This window comes from Crocuta crocuta, unplaced genomic scaffold (genome assembly GCF_008692635.1).
Source record: "Crocuta crocuta isolate KB4526 unplaced genomic scaffold, BGI_CrCroc_1.0 scaffold89, whole genome shotgun sequence".
Taxonomy (NCBI): domain Eukaryota; kingdom Metazoa; phylum Chordata; class Mammalia; order Carnivora; family Hyaenidae; genus Crocuta; species Crocuta crocuta.
The window spans coordinates 7,250,201-7,273,840 of NW_027551559.1; the positions used below are offsets into that span (position 1 = coordinate 7,250,201).

General features: G+C 43.9%; 1 long non-coding RNA gene across 1 annotated transcript; it reads left to right on the forward strand.

Annotated features, from left to right (window-relative positions):
* Positions 1 to 4,791: 4,791 nt before the first annotated feature.
* Positions 4,792 to 16,694, forward strand: LOC144219429 (uncharacterized). Its single transcript, XR_013331412.1, has 2 exons — positions 4,792 to 4,946; positions 16,409 to 16,694. It is a non-coding gene; the product is annotated as an uncharacterized LOC144219429 (long non-coding RNA).
* Positions 16,695 to 23,640: the final 6,946 nt, after the last annotated feature.

Consider the following 23,640-nt stretch of genomic DNA (forward strand, 5'->3'; position numbering starts at 1 on the left):
ATTTCCTTTTTTAAGGCTGAGTAATATCCCATTGTGTATATATTACATTCTCCTTATTGATTCATCCATCAATGGACATTTGGGTTGTTTCCATATCTTGCTTATTGTGAGTAATTCTGCAGTGAACATGGACGTGCAGATAACTCTTTGAGATTCTGATTTCAGTTCTATTGGGTATATGCCCAGAAGACCAATGGAACAAACAGAGAGTCCAGAAATAAATGCATGCATATACGGTCAGCTGATTTTCAACCAAGGTGTCAAAAATAGATCATGGGGAAAGAATAGTCTGTTCAAGAAATAGTGTTGGGAAAACAAGACAGCTAATGTAAAAGAATGAAATTGGATCCCTATCCTACTCCATATTAAAAAAACACACACACCAGAAAACCCCACTCCACTTCAAAATGGATTAAAGATGTAAATGGAAGACCTGAAACTAAAAATGTCTAAGAGAAAACATAGGGGAAAAGCTTATGACACTGGGCTTGGCAATGATTTCTTGAATATGACACCAAAAGCACAAGCAATAGAAGAACAATTAGACAAGTGGGACTATGTTCACCAAAAAGCCTCCGTATAGCAAAGGAAACAACAGAATAAAAAGGCAACATAGAGAATGGGAATAAATATTTACAAACTGTATATCTCATAAAAGATCAATTTCCAAAATATACAAGGAACTCTCACAACTCTCAACCAAGCCCCCCAAAATCTGATTTTGAAAATTGGCAAGGGACTTGAATAGATAGTTCTCCAAAGAAGACACACAGAAGACCAACTAGTGAATGAAAAGATGCTCAGCATCACTCATCATCAGGGAAATGCAAATCAAAACTACAACAGAATGTCACCTCATACCTGTTAGGATAGCTATTATCAAAAAAATACAACAACAAAAATTGTCAAGGATGAACAGCAATTGCACACTGATGGTGGGAATGTCAAATTGTGCAGCTGCTACGGAAAACAATAGGGAGAGTCCTCAAAAACTTAGAAATGTAACCACCATATGAGCCAACAAAGTCAAGCTAAGGATTTGCTAGCCTTGTCCACTTTCATTAAAATTATAAATAGGACAAGACTCTTTTTCCAAATAAGGTCAAATTCACAGGTTCCTGGAGACACTGATTTTGAAGGGATACTATTCAACCCACTACAGGCTACATATCTCATTCTTGCCAATGGACTGAGGTGGAATTAATGTGTGTCACTTCTTTTTTATTATTGAAAAAATATTTTTATGTTTATTTATTTTTAGAGAGAGAGAGAGAGAGAGAGCAAGTAGAGGAGGGACAGAGAGAGGAAGACACAGAATCCGAAGCAGGCTCGGATCTGTGCTGACAGCTCAGAGCCTGACGCAGGGCTCGAAACCCATGAACCGTGAGATCATGACCTAGGCTGGAGTCTGGTACTTAACCGGCTGAGCCACCCAGGCGCCCCAGTGTGTGTCACTTCTCAGCTGAAGCACTTGATAGTTGGTGCGAGATGCTCCAGTGCCCTCTTCTGCTAAGTTCATTGNGGCTGGAGTCTGGTGCTTAACCGGCTGAGCCACCCAGGCGCCCCAGTGTGTGTCACTTCTCAGCTGAAGCACTTGATAGTTGGTGCGAGATGCTCCAGTGCCCTCTTCTGCTAAGTTCATTGTGGAGGCCGCATGGTCCAGTTGGGGCAATTATAGGATGGCAGGGCCTCTGCAGAAGAGAGTCTCATAGGATGGTTGCCTGGTCTCACACTGGACCCTTAAGAATGAGTGAGAAGCAAATCTGAGCTGTCTTAAGCCATCCAGGGGCATCGGGGCAACTCTTTAGGTTGATGAAGTTGAGGACCAATTGGAGCAGGCATGGCCCACCCTCGTCTTTGAGATCTGCATGCTTGGAGATATGTATCCTCTCCTCTCTCAGTCCTGGGCCAGGCTCAGGGCACAGGCTCTGTCTTTGCCATAAGCACTTTGTGTGGCCCAGCCCTGCTAGTGGTGGTAGGTAGGTGAATCTGGGTAATTTTGAGACTAGAGATTAAGGCCACTTGGTGCGATGACTGAAGCCATGGTCTTCAGTGCCCACTTAATGATAAAAAAAACACTATCTTCATTTCAATCATTTCTCCTGGCATTTTCTGCTAGATGGTTTAGAATGTGGGTGAGGAAAAAATGTTGACCTCATTAGTCCTTCAGATCCTCATAGAAACATTATATCCATAAAACCAATCCAAAGTCTTGCAGTATTAATACTTAGAGTAATAAGTCACTTTTTTTTATTTTTTTAAAGTTTTATTTATTTATTTTGAGAAAAAGAGCAAGTGAGCAGGGGAGGGGCAGAGAGAGGGAGAGACAGAGAATCCCAAGCAGACTTTCCTCATCAACAGTATAGAGCCCAGTGTAGGGTTTGAACTCACAAACCATGAGATCATGACCTGAGCCAAAACCAAGATTCAGACACTCAACCAACTGAGCCACCCAGGCACCCTAGTAAATCACTTTTAGCATGTAAAATAATATTAACTTTTTATTAAAGTTCAAGTTAGTTAGCATACAACGTAGTCTTAGGTTCAAGTGTAGAGGCCACTAATTCATCTCTAACATGTGAACCCCAGCACTCATCCCCAAAAGTGCCCTCCTCAATGCCCATCACCCATTTAACCCACCCCCCACTCCCACTCATCCCCAACCCTCAGTTTGTTCTCTGTATGTAAGAGTCTCTTATGGTTTGCCTCCCTCTCTGTTTTTATCTTATTTTTCCTTCCCTTCCTAAATAATGGTATTTTAATAGTGCTTACTGTGTTCTGGGCATTGTTCCAAGCACATTATGTCTGTCTGCCTGTCTTTCTCCATCCTTTCCTCCTCATTTAATCCCCGTAACGATCTTCAGAAGAAGATACGGTTTCTCTCTTCATTTATTAAAGATGAGGAGACTGAAGCACAGAGTTGTAATCTTTCCATAGTAACTAGCTTCACAGTCTATATTTAACTCTATTTTCTTCTAAAATATTAATTGTTAAAATAAAAATTCCAGTTGAATGACTAGACGAAATCAAGGAAATTGTCCACAACCTAGAGGAAAGGACAGCAGGTGATGTTGCAAGGTTGTTAAAGTAGCCTTTTCCATCTCTAGATCCCAAAGTACTTCTCACTATTGTTCTTGTAGCTTGCTGGTGTCACCTGTCACATTTGAGTCTCTAGTCCATGTATGATGTGAAGTATGGATCGAGTTTTAATTTTCACCATGTATTGAGCCAGGTTTACCAACAATCCTATTGAATAATCTTCCTCCAGGATTCATGGGCCATTACTATCATATAAGTTCTCACACATGACCTCTCTGTTTTCTTTCCTTGGCCTTTTTTGCCTTTGATTGCACCATGAATTCATGGTTATTATTACTAGGTCTTCTTAATGCCTTAATGGTTGATCATGGTAATTCTTAGACACTTCAGAAAACTATTGTTTATGAATGCTGTTTTGTTTTAATATATTTTGTTGGAGACGAATTTCATAATTTTTTAGATTTACCCTGTATCCTGCCCCCTGCCTGAGCACTTTCATTTGTTCTAATAGATTGTTAGTTATGTTGGCTTCTCTAGGTAGATGTTCATGGCTTCTTGAACTGATGGCAGTTATATCTCTTCCTTCCTCATTCTCACATTTATTTATTTTCCTTCCATATCAGGAACTATGTTCAACTGTAGGGATGACAGCGAGCTTTTTTCCTGATCTTAAATAGAATGCATGTAGGCTTTTCCTTTCTATTCTTGTTTTATTTTGTTGTTGTTATTTTTATTTGATAAGTGTTAATATGTAGTTATAATTATTTTTTGCTTGAATTGGGATACTCGTATGTTTTTTTTTTTCTTTTTTAGTCTGTTGGTGTTAGGCTAGTAACTTTTAAAATAGTAAACCATTTTTGCATTCCTAGGATCATTCTTCCTGCTTATGTTTTATTTTCATTACTAGACTGTTTATTTTCATTACTATGCTATACTGATGTTTTATTTTCATTACCATACTGTTAGCCACTATTTTATTTAGGTACCTTAAATCTAAATTTATAAGTAAACGAGGCTATACATTTTATTACTTATATTGGTCACCTTAATTTTGGAGTGAATATATAATAGTCTCATAAAATGAACTGCATGCTTAAAACCTTGTGTTTGTTCTCAAACAACTGTTCCTTGAAAGTTTGATGGAACACACTTAGAAATAAAGCTAAGCCTATTTTGGTTTGTTGTATGTGTGTTTTGTTAAGAGGAGTCAATTTGCCTAATATTTATGGATTTATACACGTTATCTCTTTTTCTTGGGCCAATCGACATTTTATGTATTTCTAGGAATGTATCTGTTTATGTTAAGTTTTCAACTTTTTACTGCATAACTTTTTTTACTTGAAAACTAGGTTTTCAAGTTTACTACTGCAAAAGTACTGACACTGTTTTTATGTTATTGTTATTATTTTAAATCTCTGTTGTAATGTGATCATGTGTCAGTTTTTTGTTCTATGCTTTGCTTTTGCATGTTTTACTTTTTGCACAGTATCAGTTTTGCTGGGGTTTTGTCTTAATAATTTTATAATATATAATAATTACTATAGTATAATTAATATAATATATCAATTTTTGATTGCATGTACTTTTACAAATATTTCTGCCTCTATGTTTCTTTTTACCTTCCTGTTTATTTGTATTTCCCTGTTTTGTTTTTTTTCCTCATCTCCTAAGTTAACACAAGTGTTGTGTTCTGGAGACAATCAATGAGCAGGAAATTGATTAAATGTATATTATTGGGAATTTCAGAGGCAACCGATGGAAGAACCAGAGATGACTCTGCGGGATGCCTTTGGGAGCACTGTCACTACACCCTCCAGCTCTACCACCTCTGGCCATGTGATTATGCCAACAAATGTCTCAGTGTCTCTCAGTCTATATTTCCTCCTTTGGAAATTGAAACTAGAAAGGTATCTACCTCACAGGGCTACTGAGCAGCTCAGATTAATTATCAGGCCTTTTGGCTAGAACACTGCCTCCACATAACGATGACAGTAAGTGTCAGCACATGATGATGACAGTGGCGATGACGGTGATGATTAGTACCATTAATCAGGCCTGAAACACTGGGAAGAGGTACTTCATTCAGCCCTCCCTGTGCGCTCGCCAGCATCCATGTTCTTCAATTTCTAATTCCACAACTAGATGGTATTTGTTCCAGATCTTGCATCTAAGTGGAGACACATGACTAATTCTTATCGGTGGGGTGTGAGTCAAAGTGAGATGTGAAATATCCAGGTCATGGCCATTAAACATCGGTGTGCCTTCTCTACGCACCCCCTTCCCCACTCACCAGGTGAATGCAGGGGAGGACAAGGCCTTAGAAGTTGGTGGAAGGTTTCATAGGAGTGCAGGTCCCTGACTGCACGGAATCCCTCTGCTCACTCTTCATGGGTGTGATAACAGCAAGAGGTCAACTGTCCTTGGGTGAAGCCACTGAGCTTTGAGGAAGGAGATCCTGGCAATATGAAGGAGCCTTCGCAAGTCATCAGCTCCAGTCACCTCCCTAACTTATTCTATATCAGTAAACTGTGGTGCTCAAAATCAAAACGAAATGAAACGAAATGAGGTAAAGCAAAATCAGATTCCAGGCCAGGCCTGATATCCAGACTTTTGAATTTCACAGTGTAGGTACCAAAAGTCTTTTTTTAAAGTTCCCTCAGGTAAATCAAAGAAATCAATTCGCTGCATGATATTTGGGAATCACTGACTATACATCAACTTGAGGTGGAGGAGACCATCACTTATTCTGGGTTGTTAATGGAGTGCGCTCTAGAATTCTCCAGAAGAGAAGATTTCACATTAAAAATTTTTTTTTAATTTTTAAAATTTATTTCTGAGAGAGGGAGAGAGAGAGTGTGTGAGCAGGGGAGGGTCAGAGAGAGAGGGAGATACAGAATCTGAAACAGGCTCCAGGCTCTGAGCTGTCAGCACAGAGCCTGATGCAGGGATCGAACCCACAAACCATGAGATCATGACCTGAGCCCAAGTCAGACGCTTAACCAACTAAGGCACCCAGGCGCCCCAGATTTCACATTTTGAAGCAGTTCTCTTCATGTGTTTCCTTTCATGAGTCAGACTAGCCACGTGTCAAATTCCCTTCCCTCCATCAACGATTTGCTTAAACATTACCTTCTCAATGAAGCCTACTGTAACCACATTCCTTAAAATTGTACCCAGGTCTCTGTTAAAATTTTGCACTTTTCATTATTCCATTGCATTTTTCCCCTTCTTAGTATTTCATGTAAATTCCTCATTTATTGTATGTCACCCTGGAAGGATAGGAGCTCCACAAGCAAGAATTTCCAAGTGTTCACTGATGTATTTGAGTGCCTAGGGCCCTGCTGTGCACACGGCAATTGCTTAGTACTATCTGTTGAATGGATAAGCATACAGTTCATGGTTCACATATGGCTTCTTCAAATCAAATTGGAGACCTGGTTAGCATTTAGAGTGAAAATAGATTGAACTGTTTTTGAGTTTGGCTTTTTCCTTTCTCTGTTTCCAGAGAGATATTTGAAGACTCAGGAGTAAATTTGTCTGGTCTAGACTGAACACAGTATTTCATTTTGGTTTTAACCTTCTTATTGGGAGAATAAGCTGGGTACATACCTTGATAAATTGGTGAAAGAAGTGCAATTCTATGTATTCTAGTGAACTTTTTATGTCTGTATTCCCTGGTGGATTCTGCAATATTTACATTTTGGGTAAAAAGTTTAGTATTTGGGGCACCTGGCTGGCTCCGTTGGTTGAGCTTCGGTGCTGAGTGTGGGGGCCGCTTCAGATTCTCCCTCTCTCTCTCTCTCTCTCTCTCTCCCTCTGCCCCTCCCCTGCTCACATGCACATGTTGTCTTTCTTTCTCTACAGTAAAGTAGAAAAATATTTAAGCAGCTAAAACTTAGAGCTTCTAAAACTGAACTGCTACTCATCTATATGTTCAGGCAATTATTTATTTATTTTTTAAAATGTTTTTATTTATTTTTGAGAGAGAGAGACAGAGAGAGTACAAGCAGGGGAGGAGCAGAGAGAGAGGGAGACACGGAATCTGAAGCAGGCTCCAGGCTCCGAGTTGTCAGCACAGAACCCCACGTGGGGCTGGAACTCATGAACCATGAGATCATGACCTGAGCTGCAGTTGGATGCTCAACCAGGCAGTTAGGCAACCTATGCAGGCATTTATTTATTTGAATAGCCAGCTATTCAGAGTGTTGTGCTGGGAGCTGAGGCAGCGTCCCCACAGCTTATGCACAAATGCACGTGTGTATGTACATGAGGATTCTTTAAACAATGCATTTTTAAAATTTCTATCAGATGAGATTGGGCTCATTCAGGGTGGAGGAGGGCACTTGTGGGGATGAGCAGTGGCTGTCATATGGAAACCAACTTGACAATAAACTATTTTTAAAAAATAAAAGAATAAAATTTCTATAAATGGGTTGGTTATGTATGATTTTGAAGGTGCTCAGGGCACCTGGGTGGCTCAGTCGGTTGAGCATCCGACTTCAGCTCAGGACACAATCTTGTGGTTTGTAAGTTTGAGCCCCACATCAACCTTGCTACTGTCAGCCTGTCAGCACAGAGCCTGCTTTGGATCCTCTGTCTTCCTCTCTGCTCCTCTCCCACTTGTGCTCGCTCTTTCAAAAAGTAAACAAAAAAATAGCTTAAAAAAACAGAAGAAAGTGCTCAAGAATGCTAAAGGGTAAATGGTTGCACAGAATTTGGGAAGACATTAAAGATGTGTTTTACTGACCTGAAGTCAGAACTCCTAAGTTCAGTGAATGGTTTTACTGTGACATTTGTTGTGGCCAGAGTAGGTGCCGGGACCCCTCAGAGACGCCTTCCTTGGGATGTCTTTTACTGCTTCACAGAGAAAAACAGGAGATGTGGGATCAGCCTTGTGTCTCTAAGAGATGCCTCTCAAGTATTTTATTACACAGTACACTAATCCTACAACCAAATCAGAATGACAGTGCATGCAAACTTGCAAAAAAGAAAATATTGTGTTGGATAGGTATTAATAGAAAAAAAAGAAACTAGGAATAAAAATGTGTTTAATAAAGCAATCCTTCATAACTGCAAAGTCTCCATGCACTAGGAACTCTCCTGCTGACTCTGGTCACTTAGCTATTGTTCAGATTGCCCTCAGATATCTCACCTATGCTAGGAAATGACACTTCAGACCATTTTAATATGGAAACATAACTGCTTTGGCATTCTTTTTCTCATGCATTAGGATGATGGAATATGAATATTTTCCCTTGTCTCTGAGAAGTTTTAAAACTAAAGCTATTCTTGGGGTTCCTGGGTGGCTCGGTCGGTTGAGTGTCCAACTCTTGATTTCAGCTCAGGTTATGACCTCACAGTCGTGGGATTGAGCCTCACATAAGGCTCCATGCTGAGGGTGGACCTCCTTGAGATTCTTTCTCTCTCTCTCTGCCCCCTCCCCGGCTTGTGCTCTCTCTTAAAAAAAAAAGAAAAAAAAAAAAAAAAGGAAGGCTATTCTTGGTAGTTCTTCGGTTGTGAAAATGTTGCTAACCCCAGATGGAGGGGTGGAGGACTGTGGGCATAGCAGGAGCCAGGAGAAGGGGTGGGGGGTGGTGAGAGGGACAGTTTCTCTTGGGCTGATCAGCCTGAGAAGAGAGAAGGCTGGTATATTTTTGAGCCATCTTGGAGCATCATGGGTCTCTTGACCTAGTCCCCAGTGTGGCCGCCCACACCCTGGCTGCAGGAACCATGTGCACTGGGATTTCTAGACTTTCTGATGGATGACCTCATGCCCCCAGTATGTCATGGAAGCAGCCAAGCAACAAGGTCTCCAGATCTCAGATTGGGATAAAGGGCATCCTCATGCTAACTAATGTGGACTTGTGGACAATAACCAGAGAGGTGACCCAAAGCCATGGCCAACCTGGAGGCAGAGTGACCAGGAGAGGAAACAGCCTTGATGGTGACTGGGGAGGGATGTCCTCTGTCTCCATCGAGATGGTGGCCTGGAGTTAGAAGTAGAAAGATTTAGAGACATTTAAACAATGTTCTTTCTTAACCTCTTGAGTTTGTGGACTGAGATTAATATCTGCTGTCATTGGATCATGACATCCGTTAGCATATCTAACAATGAGCACACCAGGAGCTGAGGCTTCCAAAAGACAATTGAGAGAATTACTTGTTTCTCCATGAAGATCTGTATACCTCATTGCCACCTGGATGTATGGATGCACCTAGGCTCTGGACATCAGGTCACATGAGAAGCACATCAAAAATTCTCATACTGCTCTGAGCAGACAAAAGGAAGTTATTGTCATGAGCTGGGGGTATGTTTCCTATGAGCACACTTTGCTTGTGGGTCTGGGCACCTCGCAGGCTGGTGAGAAGCACCAGTTGCCTGATGTGATTTGGCACTTTTTTAAAAAAAATCAATTTCTTTAAATTCTAGTTAACATACTATATAGTATTGGTTTTGGGAATAGAACCCAGTGATTCATCACTTATACATAACATTCAGTGCTCAGCCCGACAAGTGCCCTTCTTAATGCCCATCCTTTACCCAGCTCCCCTCCAGCAACTCTCAGTTTGTTCTCTGTACTTAAGAGCCTCTTATGGTTTGCCTCCCTCTCTGTTTTTATCTTATTTTTCCTTTCTTTCCCATATGTTCATCTGTTTTGTTTCTTGAATTCCACATATGAGCAAAATCATGTGATATTTGTCTTTCTCTGACTTTTTTCACTTAGCATAATACACTCTAGTTCATCCACATTGTTGCAAATGACAAGATTTCATTCTATTTCATTGCAAAGTAGTATTCCATTGTGTATATATTCCACATCTTTACCCTTTCATCAGGCGATGGACATTTGGGCTCTCTCCATAGCTTGGCTATTGTTGAAAGTGCTGCTATAAACATTGGGGTGCACGTGCCCTTTCAAATCAACACTCCTGTATCCTTGAGATAAATACCTAGTAGTGCAATTGCTGGGTTGTAAGGTAGGTCTATTTTTAATTTTTTGAAGAACCTCCATACTGTTCTCCAGAGCGGTTGCACCAGTTTGCATTCCCACCAACAGTGCAAGAGGCTTCCCCTTTCTCCACATCCTTGCCAACACCTGTTGTTTCCATTTGGTACTTACTCTTACAAGGTGTTAAGGTACAAGCACATTTGGACATTATTAAAAATCATCGTGGAATATCTTCATTGGAAGGCACTTTTTAGTTTTTGTTTAACCCTACACGAATGGAGTCCTCAGGGAGGAAAGTAAGGCTCTCACAGTGTGTGATTTTTTTCATACACAGATGTATCACTGTTTTCCATAGAAATTCTCTTGATCTACAAAGGCACATATACAAATGTAATTTTAAAACAAATGTTCCCCCCACAAAGCACAATTCACATACCATGCAAATTTTAAAGTTTTCTTTCTTTTTTTTCTATCAGGTTCTTTGTTGCCCCACCTCCTTATTCCTCGTGATGGGGTCAGGTGGGGTTGGTGAGGGGGTGAGGCTGCTCCTACAAAAGGTAGCCAGTTAGCAGATAATATTATTTCTTGGATTTGAGGAAATGGACCTCATTCATTGGACGTGAGTCCACGTTGGCAGATAAGGGAGACGAGGTGGAAGGTTCCTGATCAGACCAGCTGTATGAGCTCCATGGTTTTGAGCCATGAGGCTGTCAGCAGACCTCCACTTTGTATGGGTGTCTGTGAATACGTAACGTGCCCGCGAGGAGATCAGTGACGGCTAGTGTGCGTTAGGTCAGCTCAAAACTCTACATAAGGCAAGCAGTTTCTGCAGTTTTAAACATGAAAAGAAACCACTAGAAGTCCATCTATTTCACCTCTTACAATGTAGCTGATTATTGCCACTAAAGTTGGGAGCTCGGGTAAGAGAGAAATTCAAGATGGAAAGATTATTTACTGAGAAATTAACTGTGGAAGAATCTATCAAGCTGATTGGTTGGTAGAAAGAAAAATCAGAGGCCATGCTGCCATTTGGGTTTGCGCAGTAGGAGGCTGTGACAGGAGGTACGAGTGAGTTCCTACTGTCTTCTCTGTGAGATCTCGTACCCTGCCCCCTCCCCTCATGTCTGCAAGCCCTGCTTTCCTGAGCCCTGCCTCATGGTGCTCCCACAGCCAACCTTTGTAAATAATCCTCGGGTAAAAAAAAATCCTCAAATGCTTCAGTTTCGAATGCGTCATTGATCTTGTGTTGGAACATGACAGAATCGAGCAGATCGGAGAAGTGGGAAGTCAGTTCTCTGACGAGGGTCTCTAGGATCCGAGTTTCTGCCCGCTGCCCCGCAGCACATCTCCAACCTTCCCGGGTTCCGGCCATGGAAACGGACGTCAGGCCCTTCCCCTGTCTGTGTCGTTCACTGCGCTATTCCACAGGCTGGAAGTTTCCCCTGGGGGACAATGTGAATGTCACCAAAACAAAACAAAATACTATCCCCAAATTCATATCCCTTGTTGGTACATTTTTATTAGTTCTTTAAGGCCGTAAGGCTNATTTCCCCTGGGGGACAATGTGAATGTCACCAAAACAAAACAAAAGCAATACTATCCCCAAATTCATATCCCTTGTTGGTACATTTTTATTAGTTCTTTAAGGCCGTAAGGCTATCAGATAAGTTGTGTAATGGGAAACTTGCAAGGGAGTCAACTTTCCAGCTAATTCCTGGGGGAACTTCATGCCAGATCTAATGTACCATCCAGATAGAAAATATTCAGACAGGGCATGTGTGAGAGGAAAGGCGTGGTGACCATCAGAGTCCTAGCACTGAGCACAAGCACGTACGGAGGAAAGGACAGTATTCCCAAATTAACCACAGGATGATTTTGGAAATGTTTCTGAAGTGGCTGGTAAGAACAGCCCATGTGGTACCCAGCCTGCTCCAGCATCGGCAGCTTCTTTAAACACATGACTCTTTTTCTCCTTTGGTACCTCCTGTATTTTCTTTTTTCTTTTTTTTTCAAAAATTTTCAATGTTTATTTATTTTTGAGAGAGAGAGACACAGAGTGTGAGTGAGTGAGGGGCAGAGAGTGAGGGAGACACAGAATCCGAAGCAGACTCCAGGCTCTGAGCTGTCAGCACAGAGCCTGATGTGGGGCCCGAACCCATGAACTGTGAGATCACCATCTGAGCTGAAGTCGGCCGCTCAATCGACTGAGCCCCCCAAGTGCCTGGTACTTCCTGTATTTTCTGCACTCATCAGGGGTTCCCTGCTCTGTCCCATTAATGTAATGACAACCGTAAGAGGCAGGTGTGACTGTGCTAGTTATGGGGAGACAGAACTCAGAGGGGAAATGACTCCTTCTGGGGCACAGAGCTGGAAGTGGGAGAGCCACTGTCAAATCTGGGTTTTCTGGGAGCATCTTAGTATTTCATCGGTGTATCTTATCTAGCCAGAAACAGGAGAAGGTGAGTTCTAGGAGAAATAAAGATTTGAAGAAATCCACAATAAGAGAGGTCATAATTATGTTGTTCTGCCATGAGCCAAATATCTTCCCGATATTTGGGGAAACACAAAAAAATGATAAAGAGCCGATAAAAACATAGTTCATACAAAAGGTGTTAGGAGCCGGGCACCCACCACCAGATGCTTTGGCAGCTGTTGTAACAGAGAAGGGACACTAGAGTTCTCCAGCCATGAATGTGCTCATTTTCTGGCCACTTGCTCTTGCATGAGCCAGACATTCGGAAACCAGAGGATGCGTGTTCATGCTCAATAATGTGGGGTGCTTATCCAAAGAGGCAGGAGGTTTGCTTTGCTCTGTACCTTAAAAACAATTATGTGGGACAAATTGTTTATGGAGGAACACTCCATTGTTCCTGAGAAAAATTGTAGATGCTTACGAGCAGTGCGTTTTCATTGTTTTAGTGGTTTATTGTTCTTCACTGTCACTGGGGCTTTCTTTCTTATCCATTAATCCTTTTCACGCGTCTCTCTGCCTTGGTGGCCCTGACAGCCCGTGGACATAAGTACCTATTTCATCTCCACTATAACTGCTCTTGTATGAGCCTAAGTGCTGAGGTCTGCACTTGTATTATCCTTTCTGTCTCCGGCATCAATATCTCCTCCTGCCCTGGCTTGTTCCCATCAGATGAAGACTTTACTGTGCTCTTTCTCACCTTAATGAAAAGCAGAAGATAAAATAAACACCAACTGAGAGTGTGCATAACCTTTTCCTCTATATGTCTTCGCTTCTTGTTAGAGCAAAAGCCTCACCCACCCGCTGTGGGGTTTGACCGTCCCCTGTCCAGCCCCATGACCCAGTCCTTGGACTCTTCTCTATCTGTCCCCTCTCCTAGGTAGTCTCACCAACACCTCATTTTTAATGCCACAGTATGCATTTACACGTGACTGTAACCTTGCTATCTCTGTCTGCATGCCTGAGAGATGTTTTGATGTGACATGTCTGGAAAGGTTCTCATTACTTCCTGCTCCCAACCAGCTCTTCCCTCCATCTTCTCTGCTCAGAGGAAGTCACCTTTGGTGCTGGCGGGAAGCTCACGCCCAAGACCCTGGGTCCTCCTTGGTTCTCCTTCTCTCATACCTACTTCCAACCCATTAGCCTGGTCTTTCAGCCAGAGCTTCAAAGTATACACAAATCTGAGCCTGATTGACTCCTGCCGTCCTGTCTACACTGACAGGACACACTGGCATCTCTCACCGGGTTTCCATGATAACTTCCTGTCTTATCTGCCTGCGTCTACACATCCTTTCTTGTGATACCTTTACAATGGCTAAAAGGTCTTCTTGAGATGTACACGTCCTGCTTACTCCCTTGCTCAAGGTCTTCAATGCATTTTCAACACTTTCAGGATAAAGTCTATATTCACCGCCATGGTCTGCAAGACTTGAAATAATCTGGACCCTGCCAGGGACCTCACCAGTCTACCTGCCCCAGCCGGCTCCCTGCCTCTGTCCGTGCTGACCTGCAGTGGGACAGCCATTCACTGGGCTCCCCTCCTGGGCCAAGCTCTGTTCTAGGCTCTGGAGGTGGGAGATTTTAGTGGGGAAGACAGACACATCTACACATAGAGGGGATGGGCCGTCTGCTCTGAAGGAAACAGCCGAAGACAAAGACCAAAGGAGATGGAAGAGGATATTTCAGGTCAGATGAGACGTGGCGCAGACCTGCTGGGAATGGGTGAGGAGCCCTGAGATGACATGAGGGAGAAGTGCAGCGCAGGGCCCTCGTAGAAGACAGGGCAGTTCCTTTGTCTACAGGCAGGTGGCACAGGGCTGTACCTTTCAGACTGTGGAGAGCCCCACAGTCCTGGGACAAAGTGTAGGGCAGAGAAAGAGGGGTTAAGGGAAGGAAACACTGGATTGTGGATCGTTTGTCAGGTGATGGGACAGACATACAAATAGACTGTGACTTAATCCCTTAAGCGGATGATACTCTCTGTGCTTTCAGAAAGAGACTGGAGTTTCACGAAACCCATAGAGCTCACAGCAGTTGGAAGGAATGGCTCCAGGAGTCGGAATCATCATCTGAAAGAGTGGTGGCGCTGATCATGCAATCTTCATGTGTTTTTCAGGCGTCCTACAGTTAGTAGCTTTTCAGAAAAATTAAGTGTTATTTAATTCCATCCCTGACTCATGGATTTTGATTGCTCATTGTTATCAGAGCCTCATTTCATCCTCAAATGATTGCCAAAAATAAATAGGCAGAATGGGTTTATTTTCTTCTCTTTAGTTTCATTCCCATGAAATTAAATAATGTCACCTGAAGCCAATCTACTTTCAAAGGGACTCTTCTAGATGATAACATTTTTGGATGTATTTGTTTCTTTTAAAATAATTTCTTAAACAAACAACCACTTCGAGCTTTTATGTTTTACTTATAGGTGTTTAAATTTTTTTTTATAATGAGGTCATTAACTTTGATATACAATTATAATTTTTATCTATAGGGATTTTTTCCTTTGAATGTTAATAGGCCTTATTTTTGGGAGTGTGATTAGAGAGAGTAGTTAAAATATAAAGGTTTATAAAATGTACAAGTCTGAAATATCATGCTCATCTGCTCAGCATTTATTAAGCAACTTCTGTGTTGTAGGCACTATTGTAAACGGGAGTCACTGCTCAAATGGAGCTTATATTTTTTTCCCTACAAAATAATGCATTTATTTCTTGCACAGAAAGATAACTAATAGATAGCTTAGATACATAGATAGGTAAATGTATATCTCTGCATATGTATAGATGGATGGATGGATGCATGGATGGACGGATGGGTGGACAGATGGATGGATGGATGGATGGATGGATGGATAGACAGACGGATGACAGATGGGTGGTTGGATGGACAAATAAATATGTAGATTGGTAGGTAAGTAGATAGATAGACTGACAGCCCCCATATATTCTTTTCACTCTCCACTGTTTTCATTACCCATTGTTTGATTCTTAACCCAAGGAAGAGTTCTGTGCATTACATTGAGGTGTAAAAAGTATATACGGTTCAACAAAACATGTGATTGGAGAAGCTACACGGGTCTACATAAGTGAGAATGCCCTATAGTCCCTGTGGGGACTGCCATCAGGCACAGTCAGATTGGCAAGATTAGACAAGTGTGAGGCTGCATGCAAAACAAGGTGGGTCGGAGAAGGACCCTCAAAAGGGGGCTTGAGTTCAAGGAAGTGGCGTGTCACTGCAGTTGAGTTTGGTGAGATGTGGCAAATAAGTGAATGTGAAATCTCTCTTTCAGCCGTAAGCATTTGTAGTGCGTTGAGTACTTTCCCCCCTAGAATTCACGCCATCCTAGAACCTCAGAATATGACCTTACTGGAAATAGGGTCTTTGCAGGTATAAATAAGTATCTTTGAGATGAACTTATCTTGGATTTAAGATGAGTCTTATGTCCAATGACTGGCGTCTTTATAATAAAAGGAAAGAACACATGGGGAGACAGAGAAGAAGGTGCTGTGTAGATGGGGACAGGGGTTGGAGTGTTGCAAATGCATGCAAGCACAGAGAGGCCACGGGTCCCCAGTTGCCACCAGCAATTGGAAGAGGCATGGAAGATCACTCCCTTGTCCCTTTGCCAGGAGCATATCCCTGCTGACCCCTAGATTCCCATTTCTGTCCCCTAGAGCTGTGAGAGTAAAGATCTGTTGTTTTAAGCCACTGGTTTTATGGTCATTTATTACAGCAGCCCTAGGAAAATAATTCAGCATTACAGAAAAGTAAGGCATTGTTTTTCTCTTTCTGATTGAGCAGGGAGAGGAACGTTTTGAATGGACTTTGATAATTGAAAACTGGGAGAAGTAGGGTCTATATTAGTTTCTCACAAATACAGTAAAGACTTGTCTGACCTTAGGGAAGATAGAACCTCTCAATGTCTCAATTTCCTTATCTGTTTCCTCAGCAGGATAATAGTATCAAACTCCTGCCTCAGAGCCTACTCCCTAACCATCGTGCTGTGTTCTGCTGCTCTCTGATGGTCTCCAGTAGAGCCACATGGCCATGGGATCAGTTTGCCAAAAGGAGGTGGATGTTCTTCCCAGGAAAAGACAAGTAAAGCAGTAGATGCTAGCTAAATGCCACACATGTCAATTCTTTGATAAATGAAATACTTAAAATGCATATTTAAAATATCTGGACTTGCTAATAAGGTAAAAATAAATTAGTCATAATTGCTATTTTTAAGTGAAGACACACATGTGTAATTTATGAGAAATACATCCATTTTAATTATTGATAGCTTTTACAAAATGGCGTACTTAATATAAACCTTTCTTAACACTTTGTCCAAGTATATGTCACAGATACTCAAATTGCCCAGATTCAAAGCAGGAATTTGGGTAAACCCAGGATGGGATAAAGCTTTTGGTGACCACAGGGAAGTGACCAGGAAGAAGGAGACTTAGTGGTAAGGGGGTGAATGAGGGACCTTACCCTTAGAAGTCAACCTAAAGAATGACAAGACAGTCATGTGTAGGGGTGGGATGGAAGTTAAGATCTAAGGAGGAGAATGGGGTAGCCCTGTGTTTTCCCCCAAGAGACTTGGTGTACAATTACCAGGTGTCATTTTATCTGATGGGCCAGTATGTATGACGTGCCATCATCTGACATCAGTGAGGCACTCTGATTTTTTGTTGTTGTTTTATTTTGTTTGTTTCTACTACTTGAAAGCTAGAGGTGATCTAAAGTAGAATGGATTGTATGTTTCCACCAGTGAGGAAAAGTGTGGTATTCCCAAGGCTTCCATACTGACCACAGGTGAAAAGTTGTTTGGCAGTCAAGTGGCCACATCCATTTCTGTGGGTCAGAACGTTTGCTGCTAATACATCTGCTCTTGCTAAAGAAATTCAGAGCTTTGATTTGGCTGCCTGAGGGAATGCTAATAAATAATAGAGAATGTCTCTCTTTTTCTTTTTTCTAATCACATTAAACACACATCACGGAGTTGCCTGGAATCTGAGCTTCTCTTTGTTTTCTTGTCCTTCTTCCTTTATATTTTGATCTCGTTAAATAACTTTGAGCAGCCCCTGACCCACATGGCCACAGACAAGAGAGTTACCGGGAATTTTCACTGATGTTTCAGACTGCTTTCCTCTTAGAAGACTGATCTCCATTAGTGGAGAAGGGCTTGGTCTCAAGTCAAGTCTTCTCTCAAACAGTTATCAACATATTTAGTCTTGGCTGTAGACACTGAAGCTTTATTGATACTGATAGTATGTACAGATAGACTCAATAAGTGAGCGAGTGAGTGTTGAGTGAATGGACTCATCATTTTGAGCAAAGGGATAGAGAGAGAGCAACCAACTTGGAGGCAAGGAGGGGCCAACCTCCCCAAGTTCTCACAGGGCAGGTACATGGCCAGGTCAGAATAAAGCACTGGCCAGGGTGCTGGAGCAGGGTATGGGTGCAGACCCACTAAGTGCCTACACCAGGGACTGGGGTGAGCCATTTCCCCAGGAACACCCGGCCAAATGAATTCTTGAAAAAAAAAAAAAAAAAAGAAAGAAAGAAACACGATCAATTAGAAATCAAGACTAGAGAGGGATAGAAGATAGAAGATAGATGCTGAGTCAACAGGCAGAAGTGTCTGCTGTGGGCTCTTGTGACTTCTGTCATATATGGCATTTTTAGGGCACAGAAATCAAATTGTTTTTAGACATAGCTCTGTTTTCCTTTACGGTTTTCAGTTGGAGCTTGAGAGACTTCTTGATGCCTAAGATCCCTAAACAGAGACTTATGTTTTATTTTAGTGCTTTTATTTTGGACCACATAGTCTAAATCTTGGGTTCACTTGGATATCTGGGGAGAGAAAGGGATCCACGTCCATCAGGGTCCCTTAGTGAACAGACTACAGAGGTGCGGATTGAAACCATCAGCACGCGCTGCTCAGGACCCTGGGGAGTAAGAACACTGAGGCTGTTCTCAGTCTCTGCTCCACTTTGGTGATGGCTGGAGCTGCAGAAGGGGTGGCAGTGGGGTGGAGGGTGGTGGGAACACACTCATAGCCAGGGCGATGTGGCTGGAGCAGGGAGCAGAAATACCTTGACCTTTCTCTCTTCCTAGTCCCAAATCTGTCAGTGACTCCTTGACTGAACCTAACGTCCAGCCAGAGGCCACGGCAGCCTTGAGGTGCTGTCTTCTGCCCCCGGAGCCCAGGGCTGGGCCGAGGAGAGGTCTGTGGTGGGTGAAGGGGATACAGAATAATCTTAGTAACTGATTTTCTGCTACTTGTGAGCTTGTCCCCAACATTACGTTTGTTCTCTACCAATAAATTCTGGTGCTTGTCTTGTGTCTGTATATTTCACTAAAATGGCCAGAGCAAGACAATGTCTGATTAAAATTTGGAGAGTGTGAGTATTTGGGTTCTTTAATGTGTTTCCAGAAAACCATCACGAAGGCTGAGAGATGAGGAGATGGAAAATCCTATTGTTTTCAGGACAGCGTATGTGTGTCCATTTGTGAATTCATCAATCATTCCGCCTGGGCTCCTGCTGGCCCGAGACGAGGGTGCAGTGAGAGATTCTAGGGGGTGAGGCCCACAAGGAGGTTCAGAGCCCGAGCAGGATGTCCATGTGGACATTCCTGGTCACGGTGTCCGGAGCATTCACCATGGGATGTACGTGTCTTGGTACCATGGTAAGACTCGCACCACTCCTGCTCTGAGGTCACGCTTTACGGGCAGGTGCTGCTGCCAGCCTACACACAGTTCCAGTGGTTTCTACAGCGAGGGTGCTTTCTAAAGTGAAGGCGCGCAGGGCTCCAGAGACTTCGGTGGCCACAGCCGCACCCTGGGAGACACGCAGCGGTGACTTCGGAAGGTGCCAGCTGGGTTCCTCATGAGAAACAGTAAGGAGATTCTGCAGCTGAGAGCTGATGTTAGCATAACCACCCTTCATGTTCTCTGAACACGATTGAAGATCCACTCATTTTACTTACAACAAAATCCCTAAATGCAAAATGAATGTTTTCATAACATCTAGTTCAGAAGCATGAATTTGAGTGCGGCTGCGAGCAGAGGATTTGACAAATAAATGGGTGGCAGTGAGAGAGCTTTGGCCTCCGTCCAAGCGCAGACTAAAATTTAGCAGTCATCTTTTCCCCCTCGATTTTGTTTTTCAAAACCCTAAGCCACTTTGTATTTATTCAAAATATTTAACCGTTGGTGTAGGCATTCATTGTATTAACCGAAGAAATTGTGTTTGGGTTGGAAAAGATTATTTAGAAATAGTTTGAAACTCATTTCCCTGAAAGGCAAGTTCAGAAAATAATTTTGAAAGCGAATCCCTTCGTTCTGTTTTGAAATCATTATTCAACTAACTTTAAGTTAGCGGGTTGGAATTATTTTTAAACGTGGATAATTCATGCTCTAAATAAATCCCATGCTTCTTTCTCAAGGATATACTAAATGAAGCTATCCCGTATTTGTCTGTGGTTAAGGGGAGTTTGTCTTGGGTCTGGAATGAAGTGGGAGATTTCCTGGGGGACATTTTCCAATGAGACTTCCGTCCTGGAGGATAAGAGGTGAATGGACGACACGGCTAGCAGGAGCCAATGAAACCCACCACAAACCGGGGCTGGACGAAGAGAAAGTGAGGACGCACCCCTCCGGCACATGAACAAGGTGTTAGGGGAGTCCTTTCCAAACGCGAGACACAGATCGCCAACTCACTTCGCCCATTTCCAAATAAGCAAGCGGGTTTTTTTTTAATATATAAATAGAAAAAATATCGTGGGGGCCAACAGTACACTGTGATTCAGCCCAGAGATGACCAAACCATCGCTTAATGTAAAATGCGCAGACAGCTACAGGGACCCATAAATATTTGATCAACAAACGGATAAATCATGACTCTCTTACGTACAATAGACAATCATGATTATGAGGCAAAAGACCAATTTGATCAGATCGCATTAAAATCTTGACAGTTAAGGGTAAGAAAGGATAAAAACCGAAGTATCGGCATTGGGAATCTCAACTGGCCCGAGGGAAAAGCCCACTAAGTGTTCTGGAAAGCCAAAGCAGTCTCATCTCCTCTTTGCGTGGAACAGCTCCGGAGCAGGACAGGCGCCCAGGAACCGGCTGGCCGCTGTGCGAGGAGGAAGCCAGGCCAACAGACCCAGGCGCAGCCGCCCCCATGCCGCTGCTCTCCGTGCTCTCCCCGCCCCTGCCCTGCCCGGAAAGAGGACACCCTGCCACGGCCAGCTCAGAGCACAGAGCGACTCTGGTCCCAGGAGAGGGTGAAAGGACTGGTTGAGGTCAGGGACGGGGCAGCAGAGGTCAGGGAGGAGCTCTGTGGATGAGGGGTCGCATTCCCTGGCAGGCATTCAATGCTCTTGTGAAAAGCAATTTACTACCTAGCAGGAAAACCTCCCCCACAGACCACCCCCTGCCTGGTGAGGTTGTTAGCGCTGCATTTTCTGGATGGATGGATTCGGGTCCCCAGACTGGTCCAGGGTGTTCACACCTAAATTTTGCCTCCAGGCAGATGGTAGGGATCTCTTATCCTTTTGGGGGGAACACGGGAGGGCTCCCCTCCATCCCCTGGCCTGCAGGGCTGGAGGAGGATGGGAGGGGAAGCAGACAAACACCTGGCCGAAAGCACGTGTGCAGCAAATGCAGTGTGTGCATTTTCACAATTGCGTACTACGTGCGCTCTAGTTCAGAGCCGAGTCCCAGCCCAGGCTGTGCATGCGTATCCCACTGGAAAGCGTATCTTCTCATTTAAATGTCCAGGAAAAGGAGTTTCGCAGGAATTTTAGAAAGGGTATTTATAGGGGCGCCCGGGTGGCTTAGTCGGTTAAGCGTCTGACTTTCGCTTAGGTCATGATCTCGCGGTTTGTGGGTTCGAGCCCCGCGTCGGGCTCTGTGCTGACTGCCAGCTCAGAGCCTGGAGCCTGTTTCAGAGTCTGTGTCTCCCTCTCTCTCTGACCCTCCCCTGCTCACGCTGTCTCTCTCTCTCTCCTAGAAATAAATAAAAATATTAAAAAAAAAAAAAAAGAAAGGGTATTTGTATGTAGTGCATGTTTACAAGCCTCTTGCGAGAAAACAAATTGAGGGGCGCCTGGGTGGCTCAGTTGGTTAAGCCTCCGACTTTGGCTCAGGTCATGATCTCGCAGTCCATGAGTTCGAGCCCCATGTCGGGCTCTGTGCTGACAGCTCAGAGCCTGGAGCTGCTTCAAATTCTGTCTCCCTCTCTCTCTGCCCCTCCCCTGCTCATACTCTGTCTCACTCTGTCTCTCAAAAATAAATAAGTGTTAAAAAAAATTGAAACAGAAACATTCCCATGGGATCTAGTCACTTATTAACTATTATCTCTGGGCACTTATTAATTTGACATATATATATAATTAACTCACTCTTTCTCTCTTAAGGTCCTCTTATTTTCAAGGATGCTGTGCACTCAGTGTCCCTCCAACACTCCTATGTTGGAGCCCCATAGAGGGAGGGCCCCTCAGGGGTCATTCAGGCTTAATGAGGTCAAAAGGGTTGGGTCCCTAAGCCAGTGGCCGTGGCCTTACAAAGAGAGGGAGAGAGAACCATCTCTCTTTCAGTGCTGGCCCCGAGAAGAAGCCGTGGGTGGCTGTCTGCAGGGGGAGAGAGGGCCCTCAACACACCGCCTGCCTCCCTGACACCCTGATTGTGGTCATCCAGCTGCTGGAGCTGTAAGCCCGGAAACTTCCATGGTTTCAGCTGCCCTGTCGGTGGTCACTGTTAGAGCAGCCGGGGAGACTGAGGCAAAACAGCCTCGTTTGTCCCGGCCAGGCGGCTCTGGTGTGATTCTGCAGGCGCCAGCACGGGATCACTGCCCGTGAGCGCTGCCTGAGGGACCTCTCTGGACAAGTGCCACCCACTTCCAGCTCTTAGGGCTCCTCCCTGCTCGGCTCACCCTCCTCAGATCTGGTTTGCCCAGCCTGCTTCAGACAGGCACTCCCTAGCCTTCTACTACTTGCATTTCTTCTTGTGGACATAGTTTCTTTTCTGTGCCGTATAATTCCCATTCCCCGGAGTGCCCTGCGAAGGCCCTGCCCCCTGAGTACTGTGGGGCACATAGTTGATGCCGTGTAGATGCAGACTCGGGATGGGTTGAAGAGCCGCATTCTTCAAAGTGCTTTCAACAAAAAGCTCATCGCTCTGCCCCCCGAGAGCAGTAACAGCAAAATGGAATTGAGGGCTATAACTTGATCCCTGTGACAGATTGCACTGGCCTGGAAAGAAGCGAATTGAACTAGATGAAAAGACAGACGGTGCCCCAAATTTTGAAGCTCCGTGAAAGAGAAGGGATGTGGAGCTTCCCACAGGCAGGGGATCCTCAAGATCCTCTCCTGGGAACGTTGGTGTCCACGGGTTTGTGTTAAGGAGCAACAGCCAGGTGTGGGGATGGAGGAGCATTTGGATGGGTTGGGAGAGGGCGACAGCTCCCCCATCCTCAGGGCGAGGCTGCGTGTCCCCGCCAGATCTTCAGATGGAGGGGCGCCCGTGTGGTGGCATCAGACATCGGACAGCCCCTGGCCCCCTTCTAAACCCACTGCCAGGTCACTGCAGGCTGCCCGGGGTGGATTCCCTTTCCAAAAGGACTTGAGCATTGGCTGTAGAGCATCTGATATTAAAAATAAAATTGGGGCGCCTGGGTGGCTCAGTCGGTTAAGCATCTGACGTCGGCTCAGGTCTTGATCTCAAAGTTCAAGCCCCGCGTCGGGCTCTGTGCTGACAGCTCAGAGCCTGGAGCCTGCTTTGGATTCTGTGTCTCCCTCTCTCTACCCCTCTCATATGGTTTCTCTCTCTCTCTCTCAAAAATAAACATGTCTCCTTCTCATACTCTGTTTCTCTCTCTCTCAAAACTAAATAAACATTAACGGTAATAAAAATAAAATGAAGTATACAAATCTACTCACTTAACACTAAAGTCTAAAGAAGAGTAAACAGTAATGGGCATTTGCACGTGGCAGGTGACTCACGTACCCTATTTCACGGGACCCTTATAACAAACAGCCGGAGCTGGCATCACCCAGATTTGAAAGATAAGGCAGCTGATACCCAGAGAAGTGAAGTGATGTGAACAAGGCCACATGACGCGTAACCGGCAGAGCTGGAGGTCCGGGGCCATTCGGCTGCAGAGCCCGGGTCCCGGACGCCTG